The 14,009-nt window shown below is 37.9% G+C and overlaps 1 long non-coding RNA gene across 1 annotated transcript in view; it reads left to right on the top strand.

The window, feature by feature from the left end:
• Positions 1 to 801: 801 nt before the first annotated feature.
• LOC138837878 (uncharacterized) overlaps positions 802 to 14,009 on the top strand; it is a 40,726-nt gene continuing 27,518 nt past the window's right edge. The window contains exon 1 of the long non-coding RNA XR_011375486.1: positions 802 to 1,051. This is a non-coding gene — a long non-coding RNA (uncharacterized lncRNA). The remainder of the gene's footprint in view (positions 1,052 to 14,009) is intronic.

Below are 14,009 nucleotides of genomic sequence, written 5' to 3'. Positions count from 1 at the left end.
TTATGAATGTGATTGTTTAAATGTTTCATAAAGCATTAACTAACATCGATCAGTGTCCTATAAAATAATTATATATAAATTTATCCTACAATCATTCAAGGACTGCTCTTTCAATCATGACATACATCATATTCTATTGGTAATCATATGGACAGGAGTAAGTTTCTTAGGATCTCCTTCCATTTTGAGGTGGCTGGACCAGGATTCCAACTGTGGGCTATAGCTCCCACCACTTAAACCCGAGGATAGGGAACTTATCAGTCTGTCCAAGAACACCAGTAAGACCAATGATTAGGCAGGCACCAGTGGCCCTCAACAGTCTTCCTTGATACTTACAAGGCTGTGATGGGTGGCTCATGGTCGAAGTCACCCTAGGCAGGAAAGTCCAACTTCAGTGCCAACAAAGCCAGAATCCCTGTGGCTCCAGTGTGGAAGGCCAGCCTTGAGCAAAAGCAGCTCACAGACTTTGCCCATATCCTCAGTTCATGGTCTGGGACTGGGAACAAACAGCCATACACAATGATCTGTGCAGCCATGCAGCTTAAGCAGGTCACGCTCTTGTCTCCAACTGAATTGGACATTGTTCCCTGGGAAAAGAGCTGGGGGAGCTGCTATCTTCTTGACTCAGCACATGCTGTTTGCATCACAGGATTCTGGCCACACCCCCATTCTTTCATTGTTCTTTCTGACCAATGAGATACAAGCATGGTGGCCACGCCCACATTCCATGCTGCCTGGTAGCACCAGGATTCCCTCTGTTAGTTTACAACACTACCAGCAGTTGAGGAAGGTATAGATGGCTGAGTGGTGAGAAGACACTCAAGGCGACTGGAATATAGAAGGAAATTGAGATGCCTGCCTAGTCCCCAGCCCCCTCCCCGCCTTCCCAAGATTCAGAATTTCAAACCAGGCAATGGCACCCTGCCAGGCTGTGTAAAGCTCCAACTTGGTCAATGGCCTTGGTTCTCTGAGGACATGTGTCTGCAATGCCACTGCCATTCCCGCTTGCCCCACCTGGAGCAGCCTCAAGCAACTTCTCCTAGGAGCGCATGTGAGTGGCTGCCCCAAAACCACCCCTACCCTGGGTCAGACGCCCCTCTGAGGGCACCAAGACCCACTACTTGTTTCCTCTCCCTGGCTCTGAGAAGCCACCTTTCTGATTTGGGCATTTCTGAAACAGAGCCTCTATATGCTCTGGCTGGGCTGGATTGATGTCCTCCTATCTGTGACAGGTATGCTCCACCGGGCCTGGTCATCTGTAGTTGGGGTGGTAAACATGTAGCAACATGCACAGTCATCGATTTAGATGGATTATCTCAAACATTTAGTCCACAGCAGCAGAGTTTTTTTTAATTGTGAAAATACTATCCAGAGGGGTTAAAATTACATGGGCAAGATATGAGAACATATTTTATCAAGCATTGTAGCCACCTCCTTTGTTTCCCCTTCCCATCCCATCCTCCCCCTCCCCCTACCAGAGTTGTCAAGTTCATTTTCTACATACCACTTCTACGTCTCATTGTTGCAATGGGTCCAACTTTAATCCCTATTGCAACGATTTGTTTTTTCCCTTCCCCTCCATAAATTATAACAACATCAAATACAGTGAAAGCATGGATTATACGGTGGGGGAGGGATATAAAAAGCAACAAATAAATAAATTTTATGAATGTACTAGAAACAATCGTATGAAAGAAAAAAAATTGAATAGATATTTTAGGGTTCTTTTCACTAACATGTATTTATCTGAACTTTTATGCTTGACTCAGATATATACTAGTTATTGCAAATAAGGGAAAACATGGGACCTATGTTTCTGTGGTTCTTGCTTACTTCACTTAATATAATTTTTTCCAAGTCTTTCCATTTCCTAACAAATAGAGCAATGTCATTCATTCTGATGGAGGCATAGAATTCCATTGTGTATATATAACCCAATTTTTTGATCCATTCATCTACTGAAGGGCATCTGGGTTGCTTCCATATCTTAGCTATGGTAAAAAAAGGCTGCAATAAACATAGTTGTGCTGGATGCTTTAGTGTGGTCTTCTTTGTAAACCTTTGGGTAAGTTCCCAAAAGTGGGATTGCTGGATCATAGGGGAGCTCTATGTTGAGTGCTTTGAGGAACCTCCATAGAGCTTTCAAAAGAGGTTGAACAAATTTACACTCTCACCAACAATGAAGTAAGGTTCCCTTCTGTCCACATCCCCTCCATAATCTGTTATCAGAGTTCTTCAGTATAGCCATTCTAACTGGGGTGTGGTGGTATCTCGATGTTGTTTTGATTTGCATTTCTTTTATGGCTAGAGAGGTTGAGCATTTCTTCATTTGTCTATTGGCCATCCTTCTTTCCTCTTCAGAGAAGTTTCTCTTTAAGGCTTTAGCCTTATTTATTGGGCAGTTGTTTCTTTGAGGATTTGTTGTTGGGGGATTTAATTTTTTGAGTTCCAAGTATATTTTAGATATGAGACCCTTGTCTCTAGTATGGCTAGTGAAGATTTTCTCCTAATCCGTGGGCTTTCTATTGATCTTGCTAGCTATGTCCTTTGCCTTGCAGAAGCTCTGCAACTTCGTGCAATCCCATTTGTCCAACCTTTCTTTGATTTCTTGTGTTTCTGGGTCTCTATTAAAAAAAATTCAACCTGGGCCAAGGAGACCTAGGATTTCTCCTATTCCATCCTGCAGTGTTTTCAGAGTGTCTGCTTTGACTCCGAGGTTTTTGATCCATTTGGAGTTGATTCTGGTGCAGGGTGATATATACGGATCTAGCTTTAGTTTTCTATAAGTAGTTAACCAATTTTGCCAGCACCCTTTACTGAAGAGGCTGTCTTTCTTCCAGTCTATTATTTTAGCTCCCTTATTGAAGGGTAGTTGGCTATATGTCTGTAGGTTCATTTCTGGGGTTTCAATTCTATTCCATTGGTCCTGAGGTCTGTTCTTATGCCATTACCAAGCTGTTTTGATTACAATTGCTTTGTAGTAGAGTTTGAAATTTGGTATGATATTCCTCCAGCACAGTTTTTTTTCTGTTGAGGATCGCTTTGCTATTCGCGGTCTTTTATTATCCTCTATGAATTATTGGATTGCCTCTTCTATTTCCTTGAAGAATGAGATTGGAATATTGATAGGTATCACACTGAATTTGTAGAGAGCCTTTGGAAGGATTGCAATTTTCACGATGTTTATCTTTCCAATCCATGAGCATGGGAGTTTTTGCCACTTTCTAAGATCTCTTTTGATTTCCTTTTTCAGGTTTTTAAAATTTTCATCATAGAATTCCTTCACTTCTTTGGTTAATTCCCAGGTATTTTATTTTTTGTGGGGATATTACGAATGTAGATGCTTTCCTAATTTCAGCCACATTTTTCTCATTGTTGGTATACAGAAAAGCCATTGATTTTGAGGGGTTAATTTTATACCCTGATACTTTGCCAAAGATTTGAATCAGCTTGAGTAATTTGGGAGTGGAGTCTATTGGATTCTTTAAATACAAGATCATGACATCTGCAAAGAGGGAGAGTTTTACTTCTTCTTTCCCTATTTGGATCCCCTTTAGGTTTGCATCTTGTCTTATTCCTGTAGCTAGGCATTCTAATACTAGATTGAAGAGAAGTGGCGAGAGTGGACCTTCTTGTCTCGTTCCTGAGTTAAGAGGAAATGGCTTTAGTTTTTCACCATTAAGTATAATGCTGGCTGTAGGTTTGTCATATATAGTCTTTATTGCATTGAGGAAAGTTCCATGGATTCCTAATTTTTCCAGAACCATCATCATAAAGGGGCGTTGGATCTTGTCAAATGCTTTTCCTGCATCTATTGAGATAACCAGGTGGTTGTTATCTTTGCTCCTGTTGATGTGTTGAATTATATTAATTGATTTGGGTATATTGATCCAGCTTTGCATCCCTGAAATGAATCCTGTTTGATCAGTGTGTAGAATTTTTTGGATGAATTGTTGAATTTGATTGGCCAACATTTTGTTGAAAAGTTTTGCATCAATGTTCATCAAATAAATGGGTTTATAGTTATCTTTCTGTGATGTGTCCCTGCCTGGTTTGGGCATGAGGGTTATTATGGCTTCATAGAATGAGTTCAGCAGTGAACTTTCTCTTTCAATTTCATTGAAGATTTGGAGGAGTATTGGTGTGAGCTGTGTTTTCAAGGGCTTATAGAATTATGCTGTAAAGCCACCTGATCCTGGGCTTTTCTTAGATGGAAGGTTTGTTATTGATGTTTCTATTTCAATGCTTGATATGGGCCTGTTAAGATGGTATAACTCATCTTGGTTTAGTTTTGGCATGTCTATATTTGCTAGGAAAAGGTCCATTTCTGCCAAGTTCTCAAACTTATTAGCATAAAGTTTTGAGAAGTATTCCCTTATAATGTTCTGAATCTTGGTTGTTTCTGTGGTGATGTTTCCATTCTCATCTCTGAGTTTATTTGGGTGTGTTCTCTTCTTTTTCTTATAAGATTTGCTAAGAGTCTGTCAATTTTGTTAATTTTTTGGAAGTAACAAATCTTTGTTTTGTTGATTCTTTCTATGATTTTTTGGGATTCTAATTCATTTAATTCTGATTTAATTTTAATTATTTCTTACCATCTACTGGATTGGGGATCATCTTGCTGCTCTTTTTCAAGGAGACTCAGATGTCTCATTAAATGGTTGGTTTCAGATCTCTCCAATTCGTTGATGTATGAACTCACAGCTATAAACTTGCCTGTGAGTACTGCCTTTGCTGTGTTCCAAAGGAGCTGGTAATTTGTGTGTTCATCAACATTTGAATTTCTTTTCTAATCTCTTCAATGACCCACTCGTGATTCAGCAGTGTGTTGTTACAGTGTGTTACAGGATTTTCTCTGGTGGCTTTTCCTTTTATGTTTTAATTTTTTTCCCTTGTGGCCTGAGAGAATGCAAGGTTTTACTTCAATGTTTCTGAAAAGAGATAAAATTTTGAGAGGAAGAAAAAAATTAATAGAAAAAATTAAAGTAAAAAATTAAAAATTAATAAAAAACTTTTATAAAAAATTTGTAAAAGGTACAAAGAAAGAGTTCTTTGATTTTTTTTTGTGGGGGATGGGAAGATCCTGTATCTCCCTTGTGTTCTTAACCTGTCTCTTGTTGGAGACTCTGGTCTATTTGTGTTTGATTTTCCTGTGGTTTAATGGTTTCTTAAGTCAATTTGAGCAGGCAGAAAAATCACAGCAGACAATTCTTGACCACAGGTGAATGTCTGGGTAGGTTCGTAACAATCAGACCTCATTCTCCTCACAGGAAAGTTGTGAGGAAACAAGGGATTTATACAGAGGGATCTCTGGAGCATGGCTAGGAACAGAGGGAGTAGTCTTCAGATAAGGTTCTCGGCAATTCTCTGAGGAAATGACAGGAAGATAGCCAGAAAGGGCTCAGGTGGGGCCTGTTATTAATTGTGCAACAGATGTGGGATTATGAAACAAAACATGGCTCTCTCTCATCATTACCCTATCCCCATGAGGAAGAGGATCCTTCACTGTGTTGAGTTTTGCAACTGGAGATACCAAGGCAGAGAGAAGCCAGGTAACCTACTTATGACTTCAACTTCAGAGGAAGCTCTGCCTGACTTTGCTAAAATGCTCCCTAGGACAATGGGTGCTATTCAGTCCGCTTCTTGTGGTATGAAGTCCACTTCTTGTCAGTCGTGGGGCTAGAACTCTAGGCATGGGCGATGTTCCCAAAAGCCTCAGCAAAAGGCTAGTGTTCTACCACTTGAGCCCACAACACTACTTTTGATTTTCTGGTGGTTCTTTGGAGATGAAAGTCTCACAGACGTTCCTGCCTGGGCTGGTTATGAACCATGATCCTCATATCTCAGAATCCTGTATAGTTAGGATTAGAATTCTGAGCCACTGGCACCAGACTTAATTGTAATTCTGACTTTTTTTCTCTCTCTCTTTCACAAGAACGGGTCAAATGGGTGCTGGAGGAGGGGGCTCAGCATCCCCATGTGGCTGGAACCCAAGGTTGGCTGTGGGTCAGGAGCTGTCTCCTCAGCTTGTTGAAACAGCTCCATGAGATAAGCCCTTCTGTTACCTGGATAGACGGTAACAGTTATTCATTGTCCATCCAGCCTTACTAGACTTATTGTATTGTATTGCTTTCTACATCATTTTCTAGCACCTGGCCAAAAATATGATATATAGTTACAGAATGAAAATGAAATGCCATCTTAAGAAAGTTATTTAGGGCTCCGGGAATGTGGCTTCATGGTACGGTGTTTGCCTAGCATCCATGAAACCCTGGGTTCAATTCCTTAGTAACACACACACACACACAAAACCACTGGAAGTGGTGCTGTGCCTCAAATGATAGAGAGCTAGCATTGAGCAAGAAAAAAAAAAGCTCAGGAAAATTCCCTACCCCTGAGTTTATGCCCCTCTACTGGCAAAAAGAACAAAAACAAATCAAATCAAAAGAAAACAAAAACATTCAGTTAGTAAATGCAAAATAAATAACCCACACTTGGAATATATAATTACTCCTTCCATACTGACCCCTGACAACAGTTCCTAATTCATGTACTTTACTTATATGAGGATACTGTGTTGAAAAAAGTCTTGTTCATTAAGTCACAACAATTAATGCCAGAGATGTGCTTAGATGTCAGGTAACGTTTAATTCTGGAAATTCAACCACTCCAGGATTTGTGTCGTAACTGCTAATCACAAAGGGAATGGTAGGCTATGTGTGATTTTGAAATCTTTTTGGACAGTTATGGCACCAAAAATGCAGAGGTTAATTAATAGTTGTGAAAGAAAATAAGGAATAACTCCAGATAGAAGGAATAAATGATAGTAATTAAGGTATACCAGAAAATGTTCTTGAGAACCATTTTTGGTTATTGTAGAACTAGTTGTCAGCTAGGCTGTTCCTCATTGCCTTTAACATTCTAAATCTCTTAGGCTAGCTCTTAATCTCTGTGTGATAAATGTATCTCCTTCTAAGCTATTCTTTCATACCTTATCTCCTTTGCTTTCTAAAAATCTTATTCTTTCTATATTTCTCTATGAACATTTCCTGATACTAAATACATCTATACAGATGGCAGAGGATGCTCATGTAAGGGTCCCATAGATCATCAGTCATTAATGTAACAAAATGGAAAGGAGGACATATTTCTTGCTACTTCAATTTTTCTGAAATGCTGCAATATCATTTGGTTAAAATTTCCATTCTTTGTCTACACAGTGTCATTCAGTGCACATAAATGCAAATATGAGCCAGGTGCTGGTGGTTTACTCCTGTAATCCTAGCTACTCAGGAGGTTGAGACCAGAGGATTGTGGTTCAAAGCCAGCCTGGTCAGGAAAGTCCACGATACCCTAACCTTCAATTAACCACCAGAAACCCAGAGGTGGTGCTCTAGCTTAGCACCCAGGATCAGAGTTCAAGCCCCACAACCAACAAAAAAGGTGAAATATGACTTTAAGTTTCCCCAAAAGGAATGGCAAGTTCAATAATCCTCCCAAACAAAAAAATTCCAAAATGATTCAGTGCACCAACTTTTGCTGAGTAATGTTATGGATTCTTTTCTGGACATATGCTCTAAAAACAAATCATTTAACTAGGGATACAGGTGGACCCATTTCAACAATGAGATGTACAAGTCGTTATGTCGAAAAACGAACTTTACAACGTTGGTGTGGGGGAGGATCCGGTATGGGGAGGGGGGAATATGGGAAGGGATGGGAAGGGGAAACAAAGAGGAGGCAACAATGATTGATAAGAAATGTACTCGTTATCTTGCCCATGTAATTGTAACTCCTCTGTACCTTATGCTCACAATAATAAAGAAAGAAAAAAATTGTAAAATATTAGCTTTACAATAAACTTCATCTAATATTTCTCGTTTGAAAAGAGAAGTCTATACAGTTGATGTCACTGGGCTTTCTTACTATCTTAGTTTAAAGCCAAACCTGGCAGGAGCATCTGTCAAACTCTTATTTGTAATTACACAGCAAAAAGCCAGAATTGGAGTTTTGGTACAAGCAGTAGAGTACTAGCTCTGGGGGTAGGTGAGCAGGAAAGAAAACTGTTCAGGGACAGGGTTCAGCCTCTGGGTTCAAGCCCCAGAACCAACACAAGCTAAACACAAAAGCAAACAAAAAAACAGATATTTCATTGGACCCTCCTTAAAGGAGTATTGGTCTGAGAAATGGCTCCTTTTGCTGATCATAGGCACTGGATGCTTTTTTGGAATCCTTATTGCTCTGGAGAACTCAGGACCAAACTAAAGTAATTGATAACTGACTTCTGCAACAAAAGAATCATCTCGGGGTGAAATATCCATCCAAAAAACACTATAAAACATCCATGTCTTTGTTTCATTGCAGTAGAATTTTTTGGGGGGGTCCAGTCTTGGGCCTGAACTCTGGGCCTGGGCGCTTTACCTCAGCTCTTCAACTCAAGGCTAGCGCTCTACTACTTGAGCCACAGCACCACTTCTGGCTTATTTTTGTTTATGTGGTGCTGAGAAACCTAACCCAGGGCCTCAGGCATGCAAGGCAAGTGCACTACCACAGAGCCAACTTCCCAGCCCCTGAAGAAGAACATATTTAAAACAACGTTATTTCTTTTTGTTCTATGCTGGCCAGCAAATGGCACATTATATCTTTTTGTAATACTCTCAACTAGAAGTTTACAGAATAATTATATATAAGTCAAAACACACTAGAAAAAGTCAGGGACAGAGTTTCCTTCAAGCCTTCGGATTCTCTTCTTTTACAGTATAAAGGAAAGCACAAGTTAACTTGAACTTTGTCAATACTCTATGTTCCATTCCTCTACTGGGATCAGTTTCCATATCCAGTAACAGTTACTTCCAGGAACAATCTATGGTGCTGCTTGAGTTATAATGAATGATTTCCGGCTTCACCGAAATAACACAAGAACACATTGGACCTGATGTAACACGTATTTCAGAGACAACTTAGTAAAGAGAAAATATGAAATTTATATTTCTTATAAATACATTATTCATGAGTATATTGAATTCAAAATTTGTAAATTCTCTGTAAATTAAGGCGAATTTTAAAGAGGAAGAAGGGTCCTAGATCATTTTTTTGTGAGTATATATGCTGCACATTATTTCCCAAGTGTACATGAATTTGTTAACTCGTGTTAACTATAGCAATAATAAGAGAAAGGGAAATTCTGTATTTAAGTATAAGGGTTCAATACACTATAGAAGACTCTACAAATAAGACCACATTGAAATAATAAAGCCAAGTCCAGTATGTAGATTTATGAGAGTGATATTGAGAAAGCATTACTCCTACGTGGATCCCGAAGTATGAGGCCACTCCCTTCCTAATCACGCTTGCTAATGACACAACTTTGTAGAAATTAGAATGGAAGAATAATTCTGTTTCCAATGCAAGTCAGATATAAGAGCATGGATTTAATAAGGAAAAAATTCCAACTTGAGAGAGCAGGGATTTTACTAGCCATCAACTGGTGGATAAGATCACATTTTTTCTTTCCTTTACTTATATATTTTTTGTTGGTGGTGGTCTTGGCACTTGAATTCTGGGCCTGGGCACTGTCCCTCTGCTATTCCGCTCAAGGCTAATGCTCTACCACTTTAGCCACAGTGCGGCTTCCAGTTTTCTTGCAGTAAATTGGAGAAAAGAGTCTCCTGGACTTTCCTACCTGGGCTGCCTTTGAACCCCAATCCTCAGATCTCACCACCACCCAGCTTAGGATCACATTTCTAACAGTGTACATTCAACATATGTAATGTTATGTTCATCTATCATTATATGAATTCTTGAGTTAAAAATCTGGGCTACAGCTTAGACTTTACACTCACAAAAATGTTTGTAGCTTAAAAGTTGTTTCTACTGGATAAATTAAACCTAAGTATGTAAAGGAGTCTGGGAAGTTCAGATTACATCCAGCCTGGGAAGAACAGTGTTTGAGACACTATCTATAATTAACCAGCCAAAAGCTAGATTGGAAGACTGGCTCAGGTGATGGAATAACAGTCATGAGCAAGAATGATGAATAAGAGCTAGAGGCTTTTGCATACATACATATAAACATAAACACACTTATATGTGCACACACATATACACAAATGAAGCAACTCTCAGAATATGTAGAAAAGTTAGAAAACAATAGAAAGTATTTCCTGAGTGAGACTAGAATCAAGTGGTAATTTTTAAAATTAGAAAATCCTAAAGTGAACTTTCTTCAAAAACGTTTGAGAATATTACATAAGTAGGGACCAGAGATAGTAAGAGAGTCAAGTAATCAATATTAAAGGGATAGGATCCATGGAGGAATGAATCAGAGACCCGGCAGGTGCATTTGAAAATGTTCATACCCTGTGTCAAATGTTAGAACATCTTTCAAAATAGTGCATGAACAGTCTAAGAAGTCTAGTGGATAATATCACTGGATAAGTTCAGAATTGATAGTCTGTATCTAGATTAAATAAACCAAGAAGGGGCTGGGAAGGTGGCTCAGTGGTAGAGTGCTTGCCTTGCATGCATGAAGCCCTGGGTTTGATTCCTCAGCACCACGTAAGCAAAAAGAAAAAAGCCAGAAGTGGCTCTGTGGCTCAAGTGTTAGAGCACTAGCCTTGAGCTGATTAGCTGAGGGACAGCATCCAGGCCCAAAGTTCAGGACCCATTACCGGACCCAAAAATAAATAAATAAACAAACAAACAGATAAAGAAATAAACCAAGAAACTATGGTGGGGCAATGTGATACAAGCCTTGAATTCTAGCACTCAAACTGACAGGAGATTAGAGACTGGAATTACTACTGATAACTTCGCTGGACCAGGTAGTATAATTTTGTCTTAATAAAACAAACCAAACAAGGAAGGAATACACAGTTGGAAATTTGGGCTAATTTTTTCATTATGTTTTGAGAAGCCAAGTTTTCTATTGAAATACAACTAGTATATAATCCTCAGTTGTGTTTTATTTTATTTTTTATTTTTTTAACTCTTTTTTAATTTTTTTTTTGGTTCCGGTTTTGGGGCCTGAACTCTGGGCCTGGGCACTGTCCCTCATCTCTTCAGGTCAAGGCTAGTGCTCTACCACTTGAGCCACAGCGCCACTTTCTGCTTTTTTTCCTTTTTGCTTATGTTGTGCTGAGGAATTGAACCCAGGGCCTCATGCATTTGAGGCAAGTGCTCTACCACTAAGCCACCTTCCCAGCCCCTCCTCAGTTGTGTTTTAAATGCGCTCTTCATTACAGAACATTCCTAGATGCAAAGTGGTTCATGATTCCCATCCAAAATTTGAAAAAGTACGTAATCATCATTCTGTTAGATTCCAAGGAAAGGATGAAGGATTACAAAAGCTTAAGCCTGGAGGAATAGCAAAGATCACCTAATGTAGGTCTATATAGATCTTGCTAAATTGGAGTTTAGACTTCAAAAAATACTTTGGTTTCATTTGTAATTTCATATTCTATAGGATACTACAAAATTCTTTTTAGGTAGAGGGTTTAATTGACAAATTTACAGATGTTTCTTGCATTCTATTTACCTAGCATATTGTTTCAAGCGAGTTATAATTAGAACTCAGTTAATAGATAATTCTAACTGTTAATGTAGAAAATGATAATGTGAATAATTTAGACAGAGTTGCCAAGAAATTGATGATATTAATTTATAAATTTAGAAAAAGCAATTTTTGAGGCTTTAATATAACATGGTATGAATAGAATAATTGTGTGACCTCTTCTTTCTTCTACCTGTATGTAACACAGGAAGCAATTTCCTTAATTACGTGCCTCTGTATACAGTGAGAAAAATGCTAGGATATGGGTTTGTTTTTATTTTTGTTTTTGTTTTATTGCTTTGTCATAGGGCTTGAACTCTGGACCTGGACACTGTCTCTGAGCCTGTTAAGCTCAAGGCTTGTGCCCTACCACTTCAACCTCAGTACCACTTGTGTCTGGCTTTTGCTGAGAAGTTTATTGGAGATAAAAATCTAGGGAACCTTCCTGCCTGGGTGGGCTTTCAACTGTAATCTTCCAATCTTAGCATCCTGAATATCTATGATAGTAAAAAAGTATAAATATAAATAATATTTGCAAGAATACCAGTGGAGGAAAAATGATGCAACCCAGTACGTTGTGGTGTTCTTTCCAGAACACGGAGGGCATCACATTAGCAAGGTGTAATATTTTTCCCAATAGAGATAAGCTATTTGTGATGTGAATTAAGGGAATTTTGAGGTGCACACTACAAGTTGGAAACTGTTGGTCTAGGATGACTTTAGGTCATAAATTTTGGGATTGATGGTCATAGAAATAATAGCTTAATCTGATAAACAATTGCTTACTCTTGAAGAATTAATTATAACCGGTGCTTTATACTTTTATCCTATACCAGAATGTGGCTATTTTTCTGTTCACTTCTCAATCTGTAACACCCCATTGGAAAATGCATCTATTGCAGAATTACATAAAATACAAACAGGTACTATTTTGAATTTCTCAGGTATGGAATGTTGAGAATTTGAAAGTGAGTAGTTATTAGTCATAGGAATTTTGAAGAACACACATATTCTGTCCTCTTAACAACTTATTTACTTTTAAAAGTTATGGGTTTCCATAGAATTAAATGGCTTTTGGTTTTAGTATGAGAAAGTACTAATTTATTCTTTTCTGAAAATATTGGCAAGTATATTGTGAATAAATTATCTAGTTGGATAACATTCAAGTTGATGGCCCTCTGATAAAGAAGGGGTAATTAATTCAAATTATATGCCAAATAGTACTGAATTTTTAAAAAGTTACTACATAAAGAATAATATTTACTATACCAATACAGTGAAATTTTATTTCATGCAGGCTATTTTTTAAATTTAATTTTAATGTGAAAGTGATGTGCAGTGGGTTAGCAATGGTAAGGCAGTGAATACATAACTTTTCAAACTTGTTATGCCCTCTCTCATTTTTTCTCACGTTTTTCCTTCATACCCAAACCCCTCACACGTTGTAATGTACATTTCCAACATATTGTCTCCTGAGTATTGCTATTGCATTGGTTTGCTTTTTGTCCTTTATCTCGCCATTTTGTTGTTTCTCTTCCCTTCCCTAATTAAGGTAAATGTATACACAATACACAGGGTACCAAATTCAAACACAGTAGGAGTTATACCATAGGGGAAAAACCCAAGGAAAATAGAAATCACATAGTACATTAAAAACAACAACTGCAAATAAATATCTCTTTCCATATCTTGGAATTCATTTTGCTCAGCATCTGCATATACCTTCATATATATGCGTAACAAAACCACTGGAAAATAATAGTTTCATGGATACTATATCATGAAAACAACATGTTAACTGTTTTTGATGATAAACGTGGAATTAGGATTGGTAAATTTGAGATTCTGATAAAGGAATTCCAAAAGTGTTTTAAAATTATGGCAGGTAAATTTTAATTGTTCTAACTTTTAACTTAGCCTATTAAGAAAATTTAAAATTTCCTGGGAAAATAGGCTTTCATGCAAAGAAATCCATGGAGACTTAGCTAAGAGGGAGCAATGTGGGTAAGGTGGCTCATTTTCACAGTAAACAAACAAACCTCTCAAACCTTGCTGTAAATCCTGTATAGGTTCCCATGAGAATTGTCCTTACCCAGGAAATATACTCTTACTGTGTGAAACAAGGTTGTATTGGAATTTAAATTCAAAGTTTTTTTTAAAATAAGACATCAAAATTTCAGAATTGACCTTTAATTACTAAACAGTAATTCTCTTAAAAAGATTATTTAGGTCAAAATATTTAGGGAGAAAGTGTCCTGCACAATGAAAGAACGTATTGAGTTTACACTTCTCTGTTTTAATACTTTCCACAATTTCTTTGCACGTGAAGCACTGAAACACAGAAAAAAATCTGACTGGATACTTCAATGATTTCACATTTCTAAGTAGCTCAAAAATATAATATCCTTATTAACATGAGATAGTGAAAACTTCTCTTATTACATAAGCCCAAAAGTTT

Source organism: Dipodomys merriami, unplaced genomic scaffold (assembly GCF_024711535.1).
Source record: "Dipodomys merriami isolate MVZ:Mamm:240054 unplaced genomic scaffold, mDipMer1.0.p SCAF_278, whole genome shotgun sequence".
Classification (NCBI taxonomy): Eukaryota; Metazoa; Chordata; class Mammalia; order Rodentia; family Heteromyidae; genus Dipodomys; species Dipodomys merriami.
The sequence above is the reverse complement of the archived record's forward strand: the minus strand, read 5'-3'. Positions and strand labels throughout refer to the sequence as shown.